The sequence below is a fragment of the Mustela lutreola genome, chromosome 9 (genome assembly GCF_030435805.1).
Source record: "Mustela lutreola isolate mMusLut2 chromosome 9, mMusLut2.pri, whole genome shotgun sequence".
NCBI classification, from domain to species: domain Eukaryota; kingdom Metazoa; phylum Chordata; class Mammalia; order Carnivora; family Mustelidae; genus Mustela; species Mustela lutreola.
In genome coordinates this window covers 62,917,020-62,943,432 of record NC_081298.1, presented here as the reverse complement: position 1 = coordinate 62,943,432, position 26,413 = coordinate 62,917,020, and the positions used below count along the sequence as shown (strand labels likewise).

The following is a 26,413-nucleotide window of genomic DNA, read 5'->3' as shown; positions in this document are numbered from 1 at the left end:
CTAACTGGTGTAAGGTGATATCTCAATGTGGTTTTAATTTGAATCTCCCTGAGGGCTAGTGATGATGAACATTTTTTCATGTGTCTGATAGCCATTTGTATGTCTTCATTGGAGAAGTGTCTGTTCATATCTTCTGCCAATTTTTTGATATGATTGTCTGTTTTGTGTGTGTTGAGTTTGAGGAGTTCTTTATAGATCCTGGATATCAACCTTTTGTCTGTACTGTCATTTGCAAATATCCTCTCCCATCCCGTGGGTTGTCTCTTTGTTTTCTTGACTGTTTCCTTTGCTGTGCAGAAGCTTTTGATTTTGATGAAGTCCCAAAAGTTTATTTTCACTTTTGTTTCCTTTGCTTTTGGAGACATATCTTGAAAGAAGTTGCTGTGGCTGATATTGAAGAGATTACTGCCTATGTTCTCCTCTAGGATTCTGATGGATTCCTGTCTCACGTTGAGGTCTTTTATCCATTTTAAATTTATCTTTAGCAGCAATGGCCACGGTGGCCAAATTGTGGAAAGAACCAAGATGCCTTTCAACGGACGAATGGACAAGGAAGATGTGGTCCATATACACTATGAAGTATTATGCCTCCATCAGAAAGGACGAATACCCAACATTTGTAGCAACATGGACGGGACTGGAAGAGATTATGCTGAGTGAAATAAGTCAAGCAGAGAGAGTCAATTATCATATGGTTTCACTTATTTGTGGAGCATAACAAATAGCATGGAGGACATGGGGAGATAGAGAGGAGAAGGGGGTTGGGGGAAATTGGAAGGGGAGGTGAACCATGAGAGACTATGAACTCTGAAAAACAATCTGAGGGTTTTGAAGTGGCGGGGGGTGGGAGGTCGGGGTACCAGGTGGTGGGTATTATAGAGGGCACGGATTGCATGGAGCACTGGGTGTGGTGCAAAAATAATGAATACTGTTATGCTGAAAATAAATAAAAAATAAATTTTTAAAAAAGGTAGCTGACTTACTATGTGATAAGATCAACCATCCTTTTTATAAGGATCTAATAAAAACCAGCGACCCCTAGTGGTTGAGCCTACGGCCTGGTTCCCACAAACTTCATCAGACTTGGTGTAAATACTGATCCAGAATTAACAAAAAGCTTTGAAGCAGAAAGTCTTCCTCTATGCTTGAGGGATTGTGGGCAGGCCTCTTGAACCCAAAGATAGCCCTGTCAACAGTAAGTTCCCATTGCCAGCTGAGTGATGGGCGTTAAAGAGGGCATGTGATGTGATGAGCACGGGGTTATATGCACCTGATGAATCATTAAATACTACATCTGAAACTAATGAGGTACTATATATTGGCTAATTGAATTTAAATAGAAAACAAACAAACAAACCCAAAACCCAGCAAGCTCCTCCTGTGTTTTATAAAGAGGAACACAATGTGGGCAGCAAATCTAATGCCAGGGTTCACTCCTCACCCCATCCTGGGAATGAGAGCAGAACAAAACATCTCATATACACGTGCCCTGGAACTTTTTCAATTTATGCTTCCAGATTTAAAACAGAATTTAGGGGAGAAAAAAATAGATGGGTTTCTGCCTAAAATTCCCCCACCTTGGAGATCCCTTGCCTTATAGACCTGGGCGTTCTTGTCTTTAACGCCCCTAGAGACCCACGCATCATGTTGTTTTTGAAACCTGCAGATTCACCTAAAGTTGAAAGGTGAGGTCTTGTTAGAGGACTGAATTTCCAGGAATCCACTTAACCAGGGCACTGGAATGCAGCTCCGCTGAGCAGTGAAGCTAAGAGGCTGCCGCCACGAGTCAGAGGGTTGGGTTTCACGGGGTTGGACTTTGCCTCTCAGAGGTCACCTCGGCTGCTGGCCTGGTAGTTTCCTGAAAGACGCAGTGTGCGCTGCACATTTGGGAATGTTTCCCCAGACCTTGGAGGTAAGTTCTATGTGGTGAATAACAGGACCCCCCCAAACCCAAGTTCCCTTGGTGAGAAGGTGGGATACAGAGGAGGATTTGTTTTCCTCCAGGACGTGGTGAGCACCGTGCTGTGATTACTGTTTAGAGGAAAGCTTCTGTCCACATGTGAGGAAGTTCAGAGGCCGAGGAGGCTGAGAGTCCCAGACTAGCTGGCATCTTGGTAAGGCTAACCGAAGGCTTCCTCCTTTTCTTTCCATTTCCTTGCCCTTGCTCCTTCCTCCAGGCAAATTAGATATCTTCTGTGGTCTAGAATGGTCTAGAGTTGGTCTAGAATGTACTGTGTTCTGGGCACTGAGAACACACAGTTCATCCTCCTTATTCACAGATTCCGTATTTGTGATTTTGCCTATTTGCTAATCTTTCTTTGCAACCCCGAAATCAGTACTTCTGGTGCTGTTGCACGATTCATGGAGGTGCACAGAGTGGCACAAATTTGAGTCACCCACTGTGCATTTTCCCACTTGAGGTGGAATCCAGCAGTGCTCTGCCTTCTTGTTTCAACTCTCGTCATGCAAACGAGGGTCCTTTTCTCTGTCTGGTCAGTGCCAAGATCTTTGCATTTTTGTGCTTATTGTTGGTGATTTCACAGCATCACGACTGATGCTGAAGTAGCTTTTTTTTGCTTGTCCAAAGCACAAGAAGTATTTGCAAATCAAGGTTCACAGTGACTTTATAGAACGTAATGACTGAGAGTAATGAAAATCAATTGTACTTGATTGGGAGATGAGTTGTAATGGCTGAGATTTGTTTTTTAAGTTTTCTGAGTGTCAGTGATGTAAAATGATGTAGTTGGTGATGTAAAAAAAGTTATGACCTTGGAGCAATCTGGGAAAAGAGGATGCATGAAGGTTACCATTAGATTAAATAAACTGGAGGGGTATCTGGTAGGAAAGGACCAAACTGATGCTAAATAAAGAATCTAGGACTCTCCTGGCTGAGTGTCAGAATAAAAAAAGTAAGTAGAAAATGATTTGGATTTTGGGGCCTTTAATTCAGGGTAAATTAACCTGGAGGTCCATTTCTTCTTGAGGTCTTGATAAGATAAACCAATTTAATTTGAGGACATTTTTTGTTGCTGGAATTTAAATGTTATTGTATTATCATCCCGATTTATTGCTCATTCCCTCTGGTCTATAAAGATGTCAAATTTGGGATGAATTAAGGCTAGAAGGAGATTAAGCCATGAGTTTTCATCCTCAGTTGAGAAACGTATTTATTTTTTTTAAATTTAACTTTCTTTATTTGAGAGAGAGACAGAGTGAGACAGCATGAGAGGGGAGGTCAGAGGGAGAAGCAGACTCCCCATGGAGCTGGGATCCTGATGTGAGACTCCATCCAAGGACTCCAGGATCATGACCTGAGCTGAAGGCAGTCACCCAACCAACTGAGCCACTCATGTGCTCTGAGAAACGTATTTAATGTCCTGTGCTGACCCCTTGCAGAGCTGTTTCAGTGCTGAAACTGACCTTCTCTTTCCTAGGAAGAGAGGATAGTGGAGCAGCCTCGAAACAGGAAGCAAGACTTTCCTAATCGACCACAAATGTCTTCTCCCAAAGAAGATATCTAAAGAGTAAGTCACATGCTTGATGGCTACGCCTGAAGAGTTAAGAAAAACTAATAACAGGGGAATGGTAGAAATTGCCTTATCCATCTTCATGTTTCTCTTAAGGGGCTGGTGTTACTGATGAGCCTGGGGTGTAACTTTCAAGCAGCACCTTATTGAGAGGATGGTCCTGAGACTCTGAAGTTCCATCAGGGTGGGTCACTCTTCATTTCCCTCTTTCCCTTCCTTGTCCTTAATTCTCTCCTTTTCTTTATATAGCAGACACAGACTTCCCTTACCCATGGAGTCACGAAAGTAAATCAGGGTCTTAGGGTTCCAAAGCTTATGTTAAGAAAGGAGGTAAGAGGCTCTGCTTTTTTTTTTTTTTAATCCTTCTAATCCAGATTTACTGTTAACATTGGCCCTGTATCTTATCCACATCCAATGTCTTGTATGTTTTCACCAATGACTAGAACCCAGAGAGGATTAGCATCCTGGAAACCCCATCAAGAAGGAGCACAGTGTTGAACCTGAACAGGGAATAGCTCCCAAGGTGGTCGGAGGGGGTTGCCTGCATGGCTCAGCTGGTTGAAGCATCTGCCTCTTGGTTTCATCTTGGGTCATGATCTCAGGAGTGGGAGATGGAGCCCTGCACAGGGCTCCATGCTCGGTGGGGAATCTGCTTGAGATTTTTTCCCTCTCCTTTTTGCCCCTCCCTCTGCTTGCACACAGGTTCTCTCTGGAATAAATAAATAAATAAATCTTTAAAAAAAAAAAAAGTGAAACAAAACAAACCAAAAAACCCAAAAGTGCCCTGAGGAGTCCAATGTCCCTGGTCAGAGGTGTAGAGGACAAACTCAAGTTCAATCTGCACCTGATTTAATTCTCAAAGACTCTGAGCTGCAGAAGAGGTGGAGCAGTTTCAGAACATCTGCTTGCTGCAGATGGGTTAGTGATTCATTGATATCTGAGGACTAGAATCTGACATGGTTGAAGGGGAAGCCAGCAATGAAGCGAGACTCAGACTCCTTGGACTCTGGTGTCCTTGAGGGATCCTCTGAAGGGGAGACCTGAGGAGGTCAGACTTCCCTCCATTCGGCAGGTGCAGTAAAGGGGTGTGGTCCTGTTGGATTCAGCCTGACAGGTGCATACGCAAGGAGCTGCCCCCACGGGCATGCTCACTGTGTACAGGGACAGAGGAGATTTTCAGATCCTCCTTGTTAGGGAAGAGAAATAGCCCAAAAAAACCAAACCAAATCAAAACAAAATGAAACAAAAAACAGTAGTAATTGAACTAAAAATGGTCAGAGGACCTGAACAGATTTTTTTTTTCCTAAAGAAGACATATGAATGGCCAACAGGTACATGAAAACATGCTTCGTATCACTAATCACCAAGGAAATGCATGTCAAAAACCACAATGAGATATCACCTTACACTTGGAAGAATAACTATTAACAAAGAGAAAAGAGAGAACAAGTGTTGCTGAGGATGTGGAGGAAAGGGTGCCCTCACGCATTGTTGGTGGGAATGTAAACTGTGCAGCTACCATGGAAAATAGTATGGAAGCTTCTCAAAAAGTTAAAAATGGAACTACCATATAATCCCGCAATCCCACATCTGGGTATTTATTTATTTATTTATAAAAGATTTTTACTTATTTATTAATTTGATAGAGAGAAAGAGAAATCACAAGTAGGCAGAGAGTCACGCAGAGGGGGAAGGGGAAGCAGGCTCCCTGCCGAGCAGAGAGCCCAACATAGGGCTCCATCCCAGGACCCTGAGATCATGACCTGAGCCAAAGAGCCACCTAGGCACCCCTAGTATATATTTAAAGGAAATGAAATCACTACCTTGAAAAGATACCTGCACCTTCATATTCATTGCAGCATTACACAATAGTCAAGACATGGAAACAACCCAAGGGTCCATCTAAGGATGAGCAGATAAAGAACATGGGGTAGATGTACGTATCTATACATACAATGGGATCTATTTCAGCCATAAGAGAGAAGGGAACGCTCCTATCTGTGACAACATGGATGGGCCTATACTTAGTGAAACAAGTCAAATAGACCAAGATAAATACCCCAGGGTATCACTTATATGTAGAATCTAAAAAGGTTGAACTCATAGAAACAGAGATTAGAATGGTAGTTTCCAGAGTCCGGGGGAAGTGGGGAGATGTTGGTCAAATGGTACAAACTTCTAGGTATATGATAAGATATAAGATGAAGAAGTTCGGGGGAATCTAATGTATCACATGGTGACAAAGTTAAAAATTCTGGATTGTAGGGGCACCTGGTGGCTCAGTTGGTTGAGTGTCCGACTCTTGGTTTTGGCTCAGGTCATGATCTCAGGGTCGTGGGATCAAGCTTTGTGGGCTTTGTGGTCAGTGTGGAGTCTGCTGGAGATTTTTTCTCCTCCTCCCTCTGTCCCTCCCTCAGCTCATTCTCTCTCTCCCTCTCTCAGATAAATAAATATATAAAACCTTTAAAAAAATACTGTAGTATATAACTGAAGGTGGCTAAGAAAGTAAATTTCATTTATTTTCACTAAACACACACAAAGGAAGAAGGTCATTATGTGAGGCGATGGATGTGTTATTGTGGTAACCTTACTGTGGTAATCATTGAGCTGGCTGCCTGGGCTCATTTCCCAGCTCCAGTGTTTTACTAGCTTTGTGACTCGGGGAAAATTCTTTAACCTTCTCTGTTTCAGACTCCTCTTTTTTTTGAGTGCTTAAATTTTATCTATTTTTTTTATTACGTTATGTTAGTCCCCATACGATACATCATTAGTTTTTGATGTAGTATTCCATGATTCATTGTTTGCATATCATACACAGTGCTTCATGCAATCCGTGCCCTCCTTAATACCCATCACCAGGCTTACCCCTTCCCCTACTCCCCTGTGTTTCAGATTCCTCATCCTATAAAATGCCTGTAGCGCCTACCTCCTAGGGCTGGTTTGGGGGAAAAAAAAAAAAACCCAAAACATCTAATAGCTAGAAAGTGCCCAGCAAAGTGTCTGTCTTATAGCAAATGCTCCTATATGTTAGCTCTTATTAATATGTTGAAGCAGAACAGGTAACTCTTCTTGAGATCTTCTAGTCAGGAAAGCAGTAAATTTCAGTAAATGACAAAAGATTTTTTTTTTTTTTTTTGGAAAAAGCATGTTTATTTTCTGCACAAGTATTTTGGGGGACCTACTATGTGTCAGATGGTATGTTCTTGGTAATAGTCTTTATGTACCACTTTGGACAGTCTGTTGAAAGTCTCCATTGGTAAATTATTTCAGTAACACCAATGGCAGGTGGGGCAAACCAAGAAGTCACTACATGGTTTCATTAATATCATGTGTTTTTTCCCAGGTTACCATTGTTCAGCTGGCAGTGATTGAGTTAATCCTCATACAATGAGCAAAGGCACAGCAGTATTATTAACCTTATTGACCTTTATTAATCTTAACTATAAATCTTTAAAAATTTATGTGGAAAGTTTTTATAATAAATTTGGATTTATAATGTTACTGTGCCGTATTGCATTCACAGTGACATTGCAAATATGATAGTCACCAGAAACGCCTTTCTCAGAATTGTCTAATGGTGATACCCACATCCAGGTCTTGCCCGCTTTGCACATGAATGTGATCACCTGCTGAAAGTGTTAGAGCTGTAGAGAGAGTTGCTGGATGCCCAAGGGTGTGTTTTCATAAGGTGGTTCTTCTTTGGACAGATTCTACATCTCTGTATTGTTCAATACAAAGGAAAAATGCTAGGGCAACTTGTTACACCCTGAGAAGGTGTTGGGTCACAATGGATCCATACATTGAAATGTTCTGGGTCCAGCATTCCTTTTAAGAGCTCTGCATAACAAATGGGTTTCTGAGTGATAACTGTACCTGCATAAAGGAGACAAACTAATAATTAATAACATAAAAGAAGCAAAAGAACAGAAGTTGAACCATATCTCCTAACAAACATTATTAGTGAATCCTATTTCACAGAATTTTTGTTATGGAATATCCTAATACTTTTACAGAGATTAAAATATAGGCCTACTTCTATGTCATCCAGGGTCCTTACAGAGGATTGTGTTGGACCTGCAATTGGGGTTGTTAATTCTACCCTGTAACAAAGAGCAAGACAAACAACAGAATAGCAAATGGCACCAATCAGCCTCAGAATTCCTGCAAGACTCCGGATGGAGATTCAGAATTCTGTTTAACATAGCGCTCCAGGGATCCAAGCCAAAGGATCAGAGTTGACAGCAAGTTGGAGTCTTTTAGTCATTCTTAATTTTGTATAGTCTTTCCCTCCCTATTTTAATGAGCCAATCACATTACGGGAGAGTAACACATCAAGAAGATGACTTTGAGCAACTGTTGTCAGGGACCCTGATGTGCAGCTCTTAGAGCCACATATGTGCAACCCCATCTCCAGGTTATTGCTGTGTGGGTGGAGATTCGTGGGAATCAAGGCAAACACAGGGCACTGTCCCGTGTGTGCATACAAGAGGCAAAAAGGCAGAGATGAGTGCAGGAAGCCAGGAGGTAGCAAAAAGCAGAAGGTGATATAGGGAACTAGAAATAGAGAAGAGCTGGTGGCAAGAAAAGTGCCTTAGACTAATTTAACTTTGGGTATGGGACCTTGTTTGTTTCAGCAACAAACTCATCTGCATTTCGCCTTGGAAATAGCCAGAAAGAAAAGCTTGGGCACAGGAAGAAATGCATGGGATGGAGATGTGTATCTAGGCTGCCATCTTGCAGGCAGGTGTACAATCTCGAGGTAAGTGAGGCTGTGAGAGAGAGAGAGCGAGAGAGAGCGTATGTGGGGAAAGTGGATATGGGGCCTGGACTGAGTCAAGAGGATGCTGGCAGGTTGAGTGATGGGTGGAGGAAGACAGCTAAATGAAACACAGAAGAGGGTTTTCTGAGAACTGTATGTTTGCTGAGAAATATAAGATATAAACAAAATATTACCCTTCTTTGGTAAAGAGATTATAGAGGCAGAATGATTAAAAGTGCCAAGAGTGGCAAAATCATTCACTGAATTTGACCACATTGAGGTAATCGGTGATAGGAGAATGAAAGTCTCTGGTCTCTTTCCACCTCTACTTCAGACAGGCTTCTTCCCATTTTCTGCAATGCAACATAACTATGGAACAAATCTCATGATCAGTAATAATCACCTCCCTGCAGTAGGTCCTCAGACCTCTTCTCATCTAGCCTCTCATCAGCATTTGAAACTGTTGACCCCTCTCCTTTCCTTAACTCCTCTCTTTTCTGGGATTTTGATGTGCAAGCTATTCTTTGTTTTCTATTAACTCCAGAACTGCTCTTCTGTCTCCTGTCCCTGGCCGTTAATGTTTAAGTTGCTCAAAGATTTATGCTTGTCCCTCTTTACTTTTCACTTTTTATTCCTTCTCTGAGCCCAGGTGCATGTGATTTCAGTGACCACTGAAATAGTACCAACCCCCATAGCCAGTCCCAGTATCTCTGTTGAGTCCAGAGTCTGTAGCTGCTTACTTGACTTTCATTTGAATATCTCAAAGCCCCTCCCAACACAGCATATCCAAAGCCGAATTTGAGTTATCCTCCCCGTGAGCCATGTGGTACACTCTCAGTCCTCTTCCATGGTTTATAAGGGACATCACTGTCCATCTGCTGTACAATCTGGAAGCCTCTGTTTTTCCCTCACAGTCCTGCTAATAACCTTTAAAGTAATGGAAAGTAATGGAAATTCCTAATGTGACCTCAAGGACTGAACCAGGCGTCTCCACCCTCATCTTGTAGCACAAACAACCTTTGTCCTCTGATTTCAGTTCTCTGTCTCAAACCCCCTCCTTCCTGCCATGGTATTCTGCTCAGTTTCCTTTGCCTGCCCTATTCTTTCCCTGCTCTTCCCCAGAAAAGGGAAATTCATGCCGCAGGTCACGGAGAAGCCATGCTTCCTCAGGGAGACTTCCTTGGCTGCACAACTCTAGGTCACATTTCCTCATTGCATGATTCCACTGACCCCCATTCTTTCGGGCATGGCAGTTCCCACTGTCAGAGAGTTTGCACGTTGTCTGGAAGGTCATAGGAAGTCACTGAATGATTTTGAGTGAGTCATTGGCAAGGAGATGTAAGATATATGGAGGTGAGAAGCGTGGATACATTTTATATCTTTTGTTGTGGCTGTTTGTTTTTGCTTTTAGTAAAAACTGCATTAGTGTCTGTTCCTGCCTTAGACTGTCAGCTCAACATGTCAACAGACCATGTCTGTTTCTGTTCCCAGGAGTATTCTTGCTGCTTTTCATGGATCTTTGGTCTTTAATTCATATAACACTGAGTATATACTTGCAGGATGATTGAACAATCCTTGGGGGATTAGTTGCAAGGTCAGTGTTGGTCAATTATGGTTTATGACACAGCTTTTGGTTATGGGAAAGGTAAAGAGATGCAGTGGTTATAAGTCTGTTCTTCAGGAAGTTACAGTCCGCTTGGGAATAGATGCATATCTAAGATATGTATATCCATCCATACCTGTGATGATTGAGTTTCTATTCTAAGACAGACACTATGGCTGGTGCTTTAAGTAAACTATGTTATTTATTCTCCACCACTCCTATTTTACAGATCAGAGGACCAAACCTCAGGCAGGATTTGAACCAAAGGTTCTAAAAACTAGGCTGAACACATGAGATTTTTCTTGGTAGAAAATATTTTATGAACAGCATTGGGACATAAAGTAGATTGAATCTGATATTCAGGCTAAGGAATTTTGAGTTTATTCTGTAAATTGTGGTGATCTACTAAAAGATTTTGAGCAAGAGACTGCTGTAATCAAAATGGACCTTTCAGTGCCAGGATAGGGTATCTGGTGTTGGACTAGCCTTCTTACCACGAATAGTGAAGTAGATAGGACCTGTACCCCTGGGGATAAAAATATATTATATGTTTATTAAAAAAAATTTTAAAAAAATAAAAAAAATTTGTCCAGACTTTGGACAGCAGGCACCGTATACCTTGAAAGAAGGAAAGCTATTTAGGTAACTCCCACATTGCCTGAGATTTTTGCTTGCAGGCACTTTCCAAACTGTGGAAGAGGGTAGGGAGCACAAGTGTTACTGTGGTCATACTTCGCTGGGAGGACAGTGATCTGAGTTTGGAGACGTCTTGATAGGGAAGGAATACCAGAGAAAAGGAAACCCGAGAAGCACCAGGAATTTGCAAAGGAGTCCTTTTGGGAATTTGGCTAACACACACAGTTTGAACAAAGAGCATTGACTAGGAAGCTGTGAGCTGAAAATGAGATCCAAATCTCTCTGAGAGATAGGAGATATTTAAATTTTATTCAGCCAAGCCAAAATGGAGAGACCTTGTTGAAACTCTGAGAAGTAAGTAGAGCAAGTCCATCATGAGGACCCTCGAGACCCTCCCAAGTAAGCTTTAGAATAAACTGTCAAAGGACCAAGTGGATCTGCAAGTAAATTACTTCATACTAGAACAACAGTCACAATTCAAGGAAAATAACAAAACCAAGACAAAATAGCATAGCATCCCAAACATTCAACATACAGTTAAAAAAAAAAGAGAGAGACATTCAGAAAAGCAGGAAGATGTGACCTGCAAACCAAGAGAAATAGAACAGATATACGAGAGATGATGGAATTAGCAAAGATTTTTACAATAGCTCTTTTAATTACTTTCAAAGCTTTAAAAAAATGTGGCCATAATAAGTACCAAATAGGACATCTAAGTAGCAAAATGGTAATGAAAAAGTAAAACAAAACAAAACAAATCCAAATTCTATAACTAAAAAAAATGACAATATTTCCAATGAAAAATCTCTCAGTGGGCTTAACAGTAGATTTATTAGTACAGGAGAAAAAAAAATCAGGGAATTTGAAGACAGGGTAATCGAAGCAGACTATAGTGTAGAAAGAGGGGAGAAAGGTGGAAAAAAAGAAAAAAAAGAGATTTAGGGACTTGTGGGACAGTAAGAGTCTAACACAATATTAATGGTCTCAGAAGGAAAAAAAGGAGCCTCAGAAGGAAGAAAGATTTAAATTAAAAAACTATTTAATAAAATAATCATGAGAACATTCCAAAATTGAATGAAAAAGCAATCTACAATCCTAAGAAGCTCACCAACCACAGACAGAATAAATACAAAGCAGCGGCATGCATAATTAAATTGTTGAAAACCAATGACACAGAGAAAATTTAAGCCAGAGGTGAGAAAAATATATTACTTAGAATGATAAAAATGATTGCTGTGTTGTCAGAAACAGTGCAAGACAAAAATAATGAAACATCTATAAAATGCTAAAAGAAAAAAAAAAAAAACCAAGTTAACCTAGAATTTTATATCCACAGAAAATATCTTTTAAAAACAAAGGTATGTGTTGTGGTGAGCTCTGTGAATTGTGTAAGACTGAGGAATCACAGACCTGTACTCCTGAAACAAATAATACATTAGATATTATAAAAAAAGGAAGATTAAATAAAAAAATATTTGTATGCAAAGTGAAGTTGAGACGATGTATTACCAGCAAGCCTTAGTGAAAAGGCAGGTTAAAGGCAGTTCTTCAGGATAAAAGAATGTAATGCCAGGTGGAAACAAATTACATGAGGGAATGAAGAGTGTAGAAAATGGTAAATACGTGGATTTAAGACACAATTTTCTGTTTAGGGGCACCTGGGTGGCTAATATGGGTGGCACCTGGGTGGCTCAGCTTGGGTTCTGATCTCAGGATCCTGGGATTGAGCCCCACATTGGGCTCTCTGCTCAGCAGGGAGCCTGCTTTTCCCTCTCCCTCTATGCTCTCTCCTCTGTGTTCTCTCTCTCACTCTCTCTCAAATAAATAAAATCTTTTTAAAAAGACCTAATTTACTGTTTAAAGTAAAAAGTAACTAACCTTGTATTGTAGAGCCTTAATACATGTACAAGTAACATGTATCACAACAATAGCCTATAGGGGGAAGTAAAACATATTGCTTTAATGTTCTTTCATTTTATTTACCTGGCATAAACTACTGGAAGGTAGACTATGAATAGTGAAAATGCATCTTGTAAACCCTAGGAACCTATAGCTACAATAAAAATAAGGAAGTTGAGATAATAAGCTAACAGGGGAAAAATGCAGTATTAAAATAATTAATCCAAAGAATGCCAGAAAATGATGAATAGAGAATAATAACAAGTAGCAAACAAACAGCAAGATGATGGACACAAACCCAATATTAATATTTACATTAAAATATTTACTTCTCTAATTAAAGACAGAAATTGTTAGACTGGGTAATAAATAATAAATGATACCAATACTAATGATACTGATATCTGGTATCATTCAGATAATACTGGGCTACTTACTAAGTAAGTCAAGTTATGGTAGCACTTAGCATTTTGCAACAGTGCCTCTCTTGAAGAAGAAAATCTCTGTGCTAGCAATGCTTTTGATTTCTTCTACAGCAAACGGAACTTGCAAATTCAAAACTAATCTTCTGTAATGTAATTCAATTCTGCAAATATTTGAAAAAAATTAGGAATGCTTATGATTCCATGTAGCTACCACATCTGTTTTGAAATAATGTTTCAGAGTAATGAGAATATATGAAACAAAGCATTTGGCTATGGAAACATTGGGAAAACAAACAGAAATTTAAAGGGTGTTGTAAATTGTAGATCTTTATCTGATAAAGTTAATCATTAAGGACCTGAATAAACAATCATAGTGGATTCAATAATATGGAGCTAGAAACTGGATAAAGAAAGGCTTATGGAGATGAGAGGAAAGTAATGGGAATTCAGTTCACTGTGCATGAAGCAAATACAACACTCACATGGACATGTGAGTGTCTAGGATATCCTTGACATTACCAATGGGTAGGATCCCAATCTACTCAAGATACAGTAAATTATACTACAGGGGTGCCTGGGTGGCTCAGTGGGTTAAGCCTCTGCCTTCAGCTCAGGTCATGATTTCAGGATCCTGGGATTGAGCTCTGTATTGGACTCTCTGCTCAGTGGGGAGCCTGCTCCCCCGCCCCCCCCACCCCCGCCTATCTCTCTGCCTACTTGTGATCTCTCTCTCTCTTTCTTTCTCTGTCAAATAAATAAATGAAATCTTGAAAAAAAAAAGTGAATTATACTACAGAACCATAGAATTGTAGAGCAGTTAAAAAAAAAAAAAAAAAAGAGGGCGCCTGGGTGGCTCAGTGGGTTAAGCCCCTGCCTTTGGCTCAGGTCATGATCTCAGGGTCCTGGGATCGAGTCCCATATCGGGCTCTCTGCTCAGCAGGGAGCCTGCTTCCCTCTCTCTCTCTGCCTGCCTCTCCGTCTACTTGTGATTTCTCTCTGTCAAATAAATAAATAAAATCTTAAAAAAAAAAAAAAAAAAGAAAGTAAATGGCCTAAATCCCCCAATTAAAAACAGAAAGTGTTGGGGTGCCTGGGTGGCTCAGTGGGTTAAAGCCTCTGCCTTACCTTCAGGTCATGATCCTGAGGTCCTGGGATCGAGCCCCACATCGGGGTCTCTGCTCTGCAGGGAGCCTGCTTCCCCCTCTCTCTCTGCCTACCTCTCTGCCTACTTGTGATCTCTGTTAAATAAATAAATAAAATCTTAAAAAAAAAAAAAGAAAGTGTCAGTTGGGATTATTAAAGTAAAGCCCAAGCATATGGTGTTTATCAGGCACACATTGAGTAAAAAGACACAAGGAAAATGAAAGTGGGAAGTATGCCACATTAAACACAATCAGAAAACTGGAGTGGCTGTATTCATATGAGACAGGGTAGGTTTCTAGGACAAGGAGCACTGCCAAAGAAAGAGACAGTTCATAATGTTAAGAAAAAAACCCAATTCATCAAAAAAGTAATAATTATAAAGTGTATGTATCCAATAACAGAGTTTCAGAACACAGTAAATAAAAATCAACAAATCCACAATCATAGTTGGACATTGCTTTGATTTTCTTTCAGTGGTATACTCTTACCATAAAACAGACCCCAAACATCTCCAACCATCTTATGATATAAGAAACTTGATAAACACAAGTAATTGACCCAAACTGACTGGACATTTACAACACTTCCCCCAATAAAACCACAGAATATTCTTTTCAAGTGCATATGGACCATTCATCATGACAGACTATATTCTGCATCATAAAACAGACCTCAACACTTTAAAAGTATTAAAATCATACAGAGTAAATTAATTAACTGACCAAGAGAGAATTAAACTGGAATTCAATAACAAATAGATAATCTGCAAAATTCCTAAATTTTTTGGGTATTAAGTAACATACTTTTATATAATGGATTGGTCAAAGAAAAAGTTACAAGAGAAATTAGACAATACAAGGAACAGAATGTGTGCTTGTGTGTGTGTTTATATGTATATATTTGTGTGACAAAATTAAAGCTGTGCTTAGAGAGGAATGCATAACTCTGATTTATAGTATTCAAGAGTTAAAGTAGAAGAGAGGGAAGTATTAAAATCAGTGACCTAAACATCTATCTTAAGGAAGACAGAAAAAGAATAACATTACAGTCAACCCTTAAACAACAGGGGATTGACCTGCCTTGGTCCATTTGTACATGCTTTTTTGTGATAAATACAGTACAGTACTGTAAATGTATTGTCCCTAACTCCTGCATTGTTCAAGGGTCACCCGGAATCAAACTCAAACACTATACTTTAAGGTAAAAAGCTGAATATTTTCTCCTTAAGCACAAGCAAGATATATGTCTTCCTATTTCAATATTACATTAGAGGCCTTAGACTGTATAATAAGACAAGAGATAAAATTCATGAATATTGGAAAGGAAAAATAAAATGATCTCTGTTTCCTAAAGAAAGAAGTCTTTTTGCAAAAAAAAAAAAAAAATCACTCAAAGGAATCTAAAACATCAAAGCTTCTAGGTCTAATAAGTGAATATACAAAGTTGTAAGATGGAAGATTAATATCTGGAAATACTTGTTTTTCTATGCTAACAGTGAATAGAAAATAAAATTTTTTAGAGGAATATGGTTTACAATATGTTTAAAGCCTTTATATTTTAAACTGTAAAATATTGCTGGGAGAAATTAAAGTAGATATAAATAGATGAAGAGATAAAGAACAGGTTTATGGGTTGAAAGTCTAAATAATCCTAAAATGTCAGTTCCCATCAAGCTGATCTACTGATTGAATGTAATTGCAATCAAAATTGTGGAAGTTTTTTTTTCCTTTTGCAGAAATTGCCAACCTGTTTCTATAACTTATATAAAACCATAAAAACCCAGAATAAACCAAAATAATTGTGAGGAGGAAAAAATTAGAAGACTGATAAAACCTGATTTTAGTATTCACTATAAAACTATGGTAATCAAGACTGTGTAGTAACATCACAAAGATACACAAATGAATGAATGATGGAATAGTCCAGAAATAGACCAACACGTATATAGTTTTGTCTAAGACACCAAAATACTTTATTGAGAAAAAGATTGTCTTTTTTTTTTTTTAACTTTTAATTCTTTATTTTTTATAAACATATATTTTTATCCCCAGGGGTACAGGTCTGTAAATCACCAGGTTTACACACTTCACAGCACTCACCAAAGCATATACCCTCCCCAATGTCCATAACCCCACCCCCCTTCTCCCAACCCCCCTCCCCCCAGCAACCCTCAGTTTCTTTCTTTTTTTTTTTTTTATAAACATATATTTTTATCCCCAGGGGTACAGGTCTGTGAATTGCCAGGTTTACACACTTCACAGCACTCACCAAAGCACATACCCTCCCCAATGTCCATAGAGAAAAAGATTGTCTTAAGAAATAGGAATATAGGGGCACCTGGGTGGCTCAGTGGGTTAAGCCTCTGCCTTCGGCTCAGGTCATGATCTCAGGGTCTTGGGATCGAGCCCTGCATCAGTCTCTCTGCTCAGTAGGGAGGCTGTTTCCTCTGCTCTCTCTGCCTGCCTATCTGCATGCATGTAATCTCTGTCTGTCAAATAAATAAACAAAATATTAAAAAAAAAGAAATAGGAATATAAGAGCTACATATTTCTATAAAAGATCTCCCTAGATTCATATTTTATATCATATAAAACTTTAATTTAAAATGGATTAGAGGTTAAAGGTAAAAATTAAAAATACAATACCCCCATAAGAAAACAGGAAAAAATTCACTTCACAACCTTGAAGTAAGCAAAGATTTCTTAAAAGGGACCCCAAAATCCTTAACTTAGAAAGAAAAATATGTATTAGACTTCATCAAAACGAAAAACTTCTGCCCATGAATAGTCACACATCACTATTTAAGATAGCCCACAATGGAAACAACGCAATGGCCCAGCACCTGGTGAATGGCCCGCAGTAGTAGTAGTAGTCCTATGAGGGACTACTGCTCAGCAGTAAGAACAAGTGAAGTTCTGATACACAGTAAACATGGAAGAGCTTCCCAAACATCCCACTAAGTGGAGGAAATCACAGAGGAAGGCACAGAGACCACAGAGTGTGTCTACAGCAGGCCAGTCTGCAGAGACAGAATGCAGATGTCGTTGCCAGGCACCAAGAGTGGGAAGAGGGGTTCCCTCTAAGTGGGCCCTTAACTGTCTTGTTGCAGTGGTGGGGCTGTCCAAAAACTGGATTATGGCAGTGGCTGCACAGCTTGCTAACTTCACAAAAAATCATTTGATTATACACTTACGTGAATTTTGTGGAATTAAATTATGCCTCAATACAGTTGTTGAAAATCATTTAAAGTTATGCAATGAGTTAGAAGAAAGAAATGAAAGCCCAGTACAAAAGATATAAATGGAATGGGGCGCCTGGGTGGCTCAGTGGGTTAAAGCCTCTGCCTTCGGCTCGGGTCGTGATTCCAGGGTCCTGGGATTGGGTCCCACATCGAGCCCCACATCGGGCTCTCTGCTCACCAGGGAGCCTTCTTCCTCCTCTCTCTCTGCCTTCCTCTCTGCCTACTTGTGATCTCTGTCTGTCAGATAAATAAATAAAATTTTAAAAAAAGATGTAAATGGAAGGCCCCTTTTAAATGTTTACAGTGAACACGTGTACCCCATATCAAAATTTTTTTAAACTTCATTTTTTCAGTATTCCAAGATTCATTGTTTATGCACCACACCCAGTGCTCCATGCAGTACGTGCCTTCCTTAATACCCATCACCGGGCTCATCCAACCAGCCCTGCTGCCGCACAAAACCTTCAGTTTGTTTCTTAGAGTCGACAGTCTATCATGGGTTTGTCTCCCCTTCCGATTTCCCCCCAACTGCCTTCTCCTCTCCTTCTCCCAATGTCTTCTGTATTATTCCTTATGCTCCACAAGTAAGTGAAACCATATGATAATGGACTCTCTCCGCTTGACTTATTTCACTCAGCATAATTAAGCACATTTAGAAAAAAATCAATGACTTTGGGGATAAACAAAAAGATGTTATTGACAGCAAGGGAATATAAATGCATATCAAATGATTGAACAAGAGATCTGAATGACTTCTGTGATTAAAATCTCTAAATCTCTAAATCTTTTCTAAAAGGCATGGAAGAGGACTTACATACATGGAATAGCATGCCAAGTATTTGGAAAAGACTGTCATCATTGTAAAGACAGCCATTCTCACTAAATCAACCCATAAGCCAAATCAAAATTCTGAAGACCTTAAAAAATGAAACCTAGAAACTGGACTCTAAAATGTATCTTTCCCTATCAAATACACAAATGTACTAAATAGAAAGTTACTGGTCTAGTAACCTACAGGTAGCACAACTGGGAGAGGGGAAAAAAAAACAACTTTCCGTAAAAAGACTCGAGTCTGGAAACATGTTGAAATACTGGAACAGACAGGGAAGAGGGCTCATCATTGAATTTGATTTTACTGCCAATCCAGTAAAAACAAATTTAAAGTATCAATTTGAGGTTAAGTACCCGGGAAAGAATATTGGCACACTTCTAAATGTCAGTGCCTGCTTTTGTGTCATGTTGGGATGTCGCTGAGTACAGTGACGTCTCTGTCAGCCTTGTCCTGGTATCCCACATCACACATCCAAACCAAGGGCCCAAATGTGGGATGAGCTGGGGAGCACCTGTCAGGGGAATGGGTGGGGTGTGTTGACAGCCTTTACCTGCTTACAGAGTTCCCAGGGGGTATCTGGATCTCTGGGTCTTTTCCCAGGAATGGTAAAGCCCTAGCTAAATGAGCCAGGGGTCAGGAAGGTGCTGGCAAAATACCTTCATTCCTTATTGGGGCAGCCAACTTGGCCTCCTTGGCCAGAATCCAGTTCAGAGATCTGGAATCATGGACAGATCCAGCTTAGTTGTGGCCACTCTTAGAGAACAATTTGGATCTAGCAGATAATATATACATACATACATGCATACATACATACAGACAGACAGACATACTTCTGCTTACATGGAAAGACAGAGTTAAGAAAATGGATAGGTCTGGTGGTGAGTATTAAGGAGGGCACGTATTGCATGGAGCACTGGGTGTGGTGCATAAACAATGAATCCTGGAGCACTTGGAACACTGTTAAAAAAAAAAAAAAGAAAATGAATAGGCAAACTACAGAACAGGAAAAATATCACAAAAAATTATATTTAACAAAGTTCTTTTATCCAGAAAAAAAATATATCCAAAATAGATATATGTTCCCTATGATCCCACAGTTCCATTTCTAGGTATATACTTAAGAGGAATGAGAGCAGATATTCACAAATTGACTTGTATAAGAATATTTTTAGCTGCCTTTTATCAAGGTAGCCCTGAATTAGAAACAATTCAAAATCTACTGGTAGGAGAACAAATGAACAAATTGCTCTAAATCCATAAAATGAACTATTACTCAGCAGTAAATAAGAATGAAGTACTTGAAACCCATAATATGGATGAACCTCAGAAACCTTTTGCTCAGTAAAAGAAGGCATGCACAAAAGAATCCTGGATAATTTGTTTTTATTTATATGAAGCTCTTGGGTAGGCACATTAGATCTATGGTGAAAGAAATCTGAGCAGTGATTTCCATCAGAGGGTGAGGAGGTGGGAGTGGTGGAAATTGACAGAGGTGATAAGGTAGCCAGCCTTCAAGATGGCTGCCAATGATTTCTCCCCCTGATATTCACAATGTTGTATAATTCCCTCACCTGTGGTACCAGGCTTGGCCTGTGTGAACAACAGAATAAAACAAAAGTGAAATCATGGTATGCTTCTTCTGAGATTAGGTTACAGGTACTATAGCTTTAGCCTTATATTCCTCCTCTCTCTCTCTCCCCCTCTCTTCCTCTATCCCTCTCTCTCCCTCTCTGTCATTCTCTCCACTATACTGGATCATGTCACGAACATCCCTATGAAAAGGCCAACATGGTAAGGAGCCAAACCTCTTGCCAACAACTGAGGGAGCTTAGAAGTGCCTCCTCCAGGTCCAGTCAAGTCCCCAGAGACTGTGGTCCTAGTCCCTGGCTTGACTGAAGCCTTAGGATAAATGTTGAGCCTGAACCCAGCTAAGCCACTCCCAGACTTCTGACCCTCAGAAATCATGTGAGATAATAAAACAGAAAGCTTATGGTTTTACATTGCTAGGTCCTGGGAGATAATATATTATTTAGCAAGACATAATAGTGTTGGTGGCATAGGGGAGTGTTCAGGGATAACGGAAATGTTCTGTATCTTTTTTTTTAATTTTTAATTTTTTATAAACATATATTTTTATCCCCAGGGGTACAGGTCTGTGAATCACCAGGTTTACACACTTCACAGCTCACCAAAGCACATACCTTCCCCAATGTCCATAACCCCACCTCCCTTCTCCCAACCCCCCTCCCCCCAGCAACCCTCAGTTTGTTTTGTGAGATTAAGAGTCACTTAATGGTTTGTCTCCCTCCCAATCCCATCTTGTTTCATTGATTCTTCTCCTACCCACTTAAGCCCCCATGTTGCATCACCACTTCCTCATATCAGGGAGATCATATGATAGTTGTCTTTCTCTGCTGAAATGTTCTGTATCTTGATCGAGGCATTGGTTATACAGATTTATGATATGTTAAAAACACTCATAGTGCTGTACTCTTAACATCTGTGAATTTATGTAGATTGTAACTCAAGACAATATATTCTGTACATAAAAACATTTAGGTTTAAGAATTTTCCTCCAGTGAAAGTTTTACATGAAGAGGTGAAACTGGCTCCTTAGAGATAAATTTGCATAAAGTCTGGCATATTTCAGAAAAATTTCAGAATAGTGTGTGGATGGTTTCTCAAAATATAAAATTGAGGGTTTTTTATGTAAATATCCAAAACTTGGGCACAGGTCCTGGGAAGACATGAACCCTTTGGCAGACACTGGAGACACCTGAGTAGTAGACAGTGTTGCTTCTCATGGTTTCCACCATACTTTGTAACATCTGAGCAGACACTTTAGTTCTCTTCTATGGCTGGAAGTTTGGGTGGTGAGAATGTCTCTGAGAACAGATATCCAATATGAAAGTATAATTCTCATTATTAAAATCATAATTCTTATAGGAGTAGGTCCTCTCTGTCAAAGTTTAATTAATGGGGGAAACAACAGAACATCAGATTAATTCCATAAGGTTATAAGAAACTGGAATGTTGAGATAAAATTGCCGAGTCAGACATAACATTGCTTAACCCATGTCTGTTATGTTATCTATGTGCCAGCAGGAACCAAAAGCTCATCCGACTTATCAGTTTTCTGTAAAGTAATCTCTAACTTTACAGAGTTGCAAAACAGCTGAGCTCTAAACAATTTTGAGTCAAAACTACATTTTTTTTGAGAGAGTATGATGATTTCCAGACTAGCTTGCTAGAAAATATTCTACCCTTTTATTTATTTTTGCATTATTTTCAATATCACTTAAACACCAGTAAACCTTATGTTGACTTCAGAATGGGGACCTCCAATTCATTTTTGTCTTTTGTCTTTGGTGTTCCTTAAAATGAATGTGTTGGGGAAACCAGTTGGCTGAGCAGAGGGTGGCAGGAAACAAGATGAGGGCCCGGATATGGTCCAGGTTATGGGCTGTGAATGCCTGAGGACATGGTGTTGGAGGAAAGTAGGAGGACATGGGGGAAAGATACTGTGTTGTTAGAATCAAGATTTGGCACCTGGTTGAATGTAAAGGGCAAGGGAGAGAGTTCCAGCGTGCTGAACCGGAGGACCAATGGCCTATTAATAAAGACAGAAACCTTCTGTACTTAGGCGAAGAAGGAAAGGGAATGGGAGCTGGAAGGAGGGGTCAGTGAGGCAGCAGAAAAGCCAAGACAAAATAACCACTTGACTTGGGGCGCCCTTATCTGATGTTTCAGAACATGGCGCTGGAGTCCTATAGATAAGAGTTTACATTTTAGCTCACTGTGTATGCTTCAACAAGTTATATCATCTATCCAAACCTGTTTCCTCTCTCATAAAATGGGGAAATAATAGCTCCTTCTCCGTGAAGATTAAAGTAAAAGGGAGTGTAGCTGTTCAGCGCAGTTCCTGCCATGTAATAGCAATGCAGGAATAACTCCAGAGCCGGCACTGTTCTCATGGAGTCCTGGGTGCCCAACATGGAAAGGATGACCTGACAAAGACAAATTCAGGAGACTGGAGACTGAGAAGAAGCCATTGGATTTTGTACTTAGGGCATTGCAACATTCAATGAGAACAATTTTTTTTTTTTTTAATTTATTTGACAGAGAGAGAGTGATCACAAGCAGGCAGAGCAAAATGCAGAGAGAGAGGGGGTAGCAGGCTCTCCACTGAGAAGAGAGCCCAATGTAGGGCTCAATGCAGGGCTCAGTCCCAGGATCCTGAGATCATGACCCGAGCCGAAGGCAGAGGCTTAACCCACTGAGCCACCCAGGTGCCCCCAGTGAGAACAGTTTTAAGAGACAAGCAGGTGGGGCGCCTGGGTGGCTCAGTGGGTTAAGCCGCTGCCTTCGGCTCAGGTCATGATCTCAGAGTCCTGGGATCGAGTTCCACATCGGGTTCTCTGCTTAGCAGGGAGCCTGCTTTCCTCTCTCTCTCTCTGCCTGCCTCTCCATCTACTTGTGATTTCTCTCTGTCAAATAAATAAATAAAATCTTAAAAAAAAAAAAAAAAAGACAAGCAGGTGGGGGTAACCGGATTCCAGGGTAAAGCAGTGAATGGGGTCTTGAGAAACTGGGCACAATGATTGTAGTATTTCTTGTTTGTTTTGTTTTGTTTCTGTTTGTTTGTTTGGTTGGTTTTTTTGGTGGAGTTGAGAACGCAAGCCTAGGGTGTAGATCAGAGAGTGGCCAGGCTGAGGAATTTTCTTCTTTGTTCTAGCTTTCTAAGAGCAGGGAAGACTGGGATAAATTCATAGACTGAGAGGAAGAGCCTTGTGGTGTAAGACACAGGGAATGACAGCTGTCATAAGATTTGGGAGAGATGAAAACTGGGTAGATTGAGGTAAATTCTTTTCCTCAGCACAAGGATGGAAGAAGGAGCAAAACGGGAGAACATAAAGGGAGCTTGAGTTGAAGAAAAGTGCTGTGAAATATATATCTGTGTCTTCATCGAGTCTGAGGAGTGGCGGGCTGGTCTGCAGAGACTGTGGGGGTGTGGTGTGCCCTTGAGGGAACTGGGAGCTGTATGGCATGGGCATATTTGGGGAGCATCTGCTAGGGAGAACATGCAAGGCATGGGGGACTGGGTAGGAAAGAAAGAAGGAGGGGTGACATGGCCTATATGAACAGGAACAGACTGAGGACAAGGATGGCTAAAATCAGGACAAAGAACAGCTTTAGGAGGTGTAAGGCATATGGCAGTCTGGAAGGAGGTGAGGAAACTTCTAAGATCAAGTTTTAAGTCCAAGGATGATCAATGACAGATTGGTTCCAAGGTATGTCTCTGCCTAAGTGTGGCTGAGGCAGGGCAGAAGTGAACTTTGTTCAAAGTATAGGAACTTCCGGGTGGGAAAGAATGCCACAGAAATGGAAGCAAGAGAAGTGGGGCAGCCAGCACTGGGGGTCAGCACTCACACTTAGTGTGGGGAGGGTCCAGACCAGAATCACTGTGTGAGAATCCTGTCAAATGGTACAGGTGGGGCCAATTCCCAAAGCCCAGTCTGTCCCCTGGCCTGTGCTCAGACCAGATTCAGAAGGCCTGTTGGTAACAGGGAGTTTTTGTCTTGAGTCAGGGAAAGAGACTTTATTCTCTTATGATTTACCTTTGCTCAGGGAGAAATTTCTCAAAGGATCTGGGATACCAAGTTGGTCTGCCAGCTAACACTCACCAGAATAGAAGTCTCTTGTGTCTCTAGCACCCAGAAACCCCAAGCCCCATGTAACTACCTCTAAAGTGGGGGGAAATGACTCTGTTTCCCAATTAAGCAGTATGAGTGGAAAGGCTGTGAATTTCTCAAGAGAAGAAGTTGGTTTGGCCTCAGAGTTCCTTTCCTGTTTGCTGTTCAAATTAAGATTTCAGTTTGAAAGCCTTAAACCTCATAGGGTTATGATTTCTATTTATTTCTGACGGAGCTGTTATCATCCTGGAAATAGACCTATGGTACAGGCTTGAGGCAAGGTTGCAAAGCAGAGGACTGACGGGAATCTCTTCTTTACAGATAAACCCAGGCAGTTCTGGTTAATTATGTTTAGGAATCACAATTGAGAAATACTGTTCTAGGCACATAATCCAGCTAAAACTCCTCTCACCTATGTGACAGGCAAGGAAAGGAACCTATAGTGATTCATACTAGAATGTGAGTGACTAATAGGAAATTATTGCATTCAGCCTCCTTGATCTCAGGATACAGTTACATCTCAACAGGGACACACACTTAACTCAAAGGAATGACAATAGTGGTAGAGTGTCTTCCCAGGTCCTATGAAATCACATCACATGGCAGAGGACTGTAAAGAAACAAGCTCTTATAAAGAATAGAATGTGTTCTATCAATGATGAAAGAGTAACTCTTGACTCTAAAGAGTTTATATGGGTAAAGAAGCAACATTCTTTGTGGATTTACAAGTCTTTTAACGAGCTTCCGGGCCAGATAATAGATCAATGAGATAGGAGCCACACCTTGCGACTGTATAACTCTGTCATTTTATAGAGTGTTCTTCTTACTAAATCCCTGAACAATTCCATTAGTACCTTGATTATTTTTATTTCCTAGATTAGGCTTAAAACGCCTGCTTTTCTCTAAGTGGTAGATTTAAACCCATGTCTTCTCATTTTAGCACCAAAACTTTCTGGTGCTTCACAGTGGTCTCTGACATCATAGCTGACCCCAAAAAGCCTTCTTCAGACCTCCATCAGCATGGTCCACAGGCCATCACTTAACCTGTCAGATATCTTCTGCTCCCCAGGAGATCATCATGTTCCCATCATGTTTGTAAATATCTAGCTTAATTTGTTGCAGATGTCTGATTTCATATTGAGAAAGAACATTTTTTTGTTTGTTTGTTTCTGTTGGGAAAATGGATATCCATGGAGAGCAGTATCAGCAATGTTTGTCATTAAAGCGGGTGAGGCTTGAACTTGAATAAGAGAAGCCAAGAAGCATAGCTTGCAGGTCTGGGAGTGGAGGGAAGGGGTACTAAAGATGTCAGAGAGGAAAAGATGCACAGAGAAAGGAATGTTGGGAGTAGGTGAAAGAGATAGGAAGGGAGCCAGGAAAGTGGAATGGTTTCTTTCAGGAAGGGATGAGGAAGTGTAACCTGCCGGAAGGCAGTTGGGTGAACTTGAATGGTTTTAACTACTTCCTTGGGGAAGCAGTTCCATGGGGAGCGTGATACGGGAAATGTGATGTTCTACACCTTTGCAGCTGGGATAGATGCCATCGGCAAGAGGCACTTCTTGTCAAAAAAATCTTTCAAAACCCTCTTTGTCATGCCCCTTGGAGAATATGTCCCCAAAGCTGATCCCTGCAGTCTGAACACAGATAGTATCTACTTAGAAATACAGTGCGTGGAAACTTCCCCCAGAGTCAACAAAGAATAATTCATCACTGGGCCTAGTAGCAAAGCTTTGGTTTTATTTTTTTTAAAGTTTTTATTTAAATTCCATTAGTTGCCATACATTGTGATATTAGTTTCAGGTATAATTTGGTGATTCAATACTTCCATACATCACCTGGGTGCTTATCACAGGGGCCCTCCTTAATCCCCACCCTCTCTCTCTCCCATCAGCCCACTTCCATCCTCCCCTCTGGAAACCACCAGTTTGTTCTCTATAGTTAAGAAGGAGCAAAGGGGCAGGGCCTAGCTGTCAGGACTGGCAGAGCAACCCCAAACTGGTAAATACTGGTGATGAAGGCATAGCTCTGTATTCTTAGTGATAGGAAGCGTGTCCTTTATAACTCTGCCAATGAGCTTTTTAAACTGTCTTTGAGGACAGTGTTATTTTCTTAGGTGGAAAAGACTATTCAGAAGTTGTTTTTGATTTTAAAACTAATATTCAATTTGTCAAAGCTAGAAATTAAAAAAAATCGACTTTATTAAAAATCCTATCATGCCATTTATGAGTCTAGCACATTTTAACAAACTTTAAAGACCAGGTTATTCCTTTTACAAATTTAGTAAGCTAAATATCTACAAATATTTTCAGACTGCATTTATACATTTAATGTATTTACTTTTCTTGCTTTCTTCTCTTTGGCTAAAACCTTTTTAAATATTTAATTCTTGTATATTTAAGTTCTTTCAGGGCTTCCAGTGCTACAAATAAACCCTTAAATGTTATGCATAAAGATTAGTAAGGGCTAATAGTAATAAGTAATTACTATTACTTATAAGTATTACTATTAAAAGTAATCAGTAATTAGCAGTAACATTAGTAAGGATTCTACTTAAAATTGCAAGTCTAAGTCAATTGCTCAATTACACTTTTTTTTTTTTTTTTTTAAAGTAAGTTCTATGCCCAACATGAAACTCAGGACCCTGAGAATTCAAGA

At 40.2% G+C, this 26,413-nt stretch overlaps 1 protein-coding gene across 2 annotated transcripts in view; it reads left to right on the top strand.

Moving 5' to 3' along the window:
• The first annotated feature begins 8,167 nt into the window (after positions 1–8,167).
• The window catches only part of IL1RL1 (interleukin 1 receptor like 1), an 84,818-nt gene continuing 66,572 nt past the window's right edge, over positions 8,168–26,413 (top strand). For both annotated transcript variants that reach the window (XM_059134405.1, XM_059134403.1), the window contains exon 1: positions 8,168–8,286. The gene's annotated coding sequence lies outside the window, so the exon portion shown is untranslated. The remainder of the gene's footprint in view (positions 8,287–26,413) is intronic.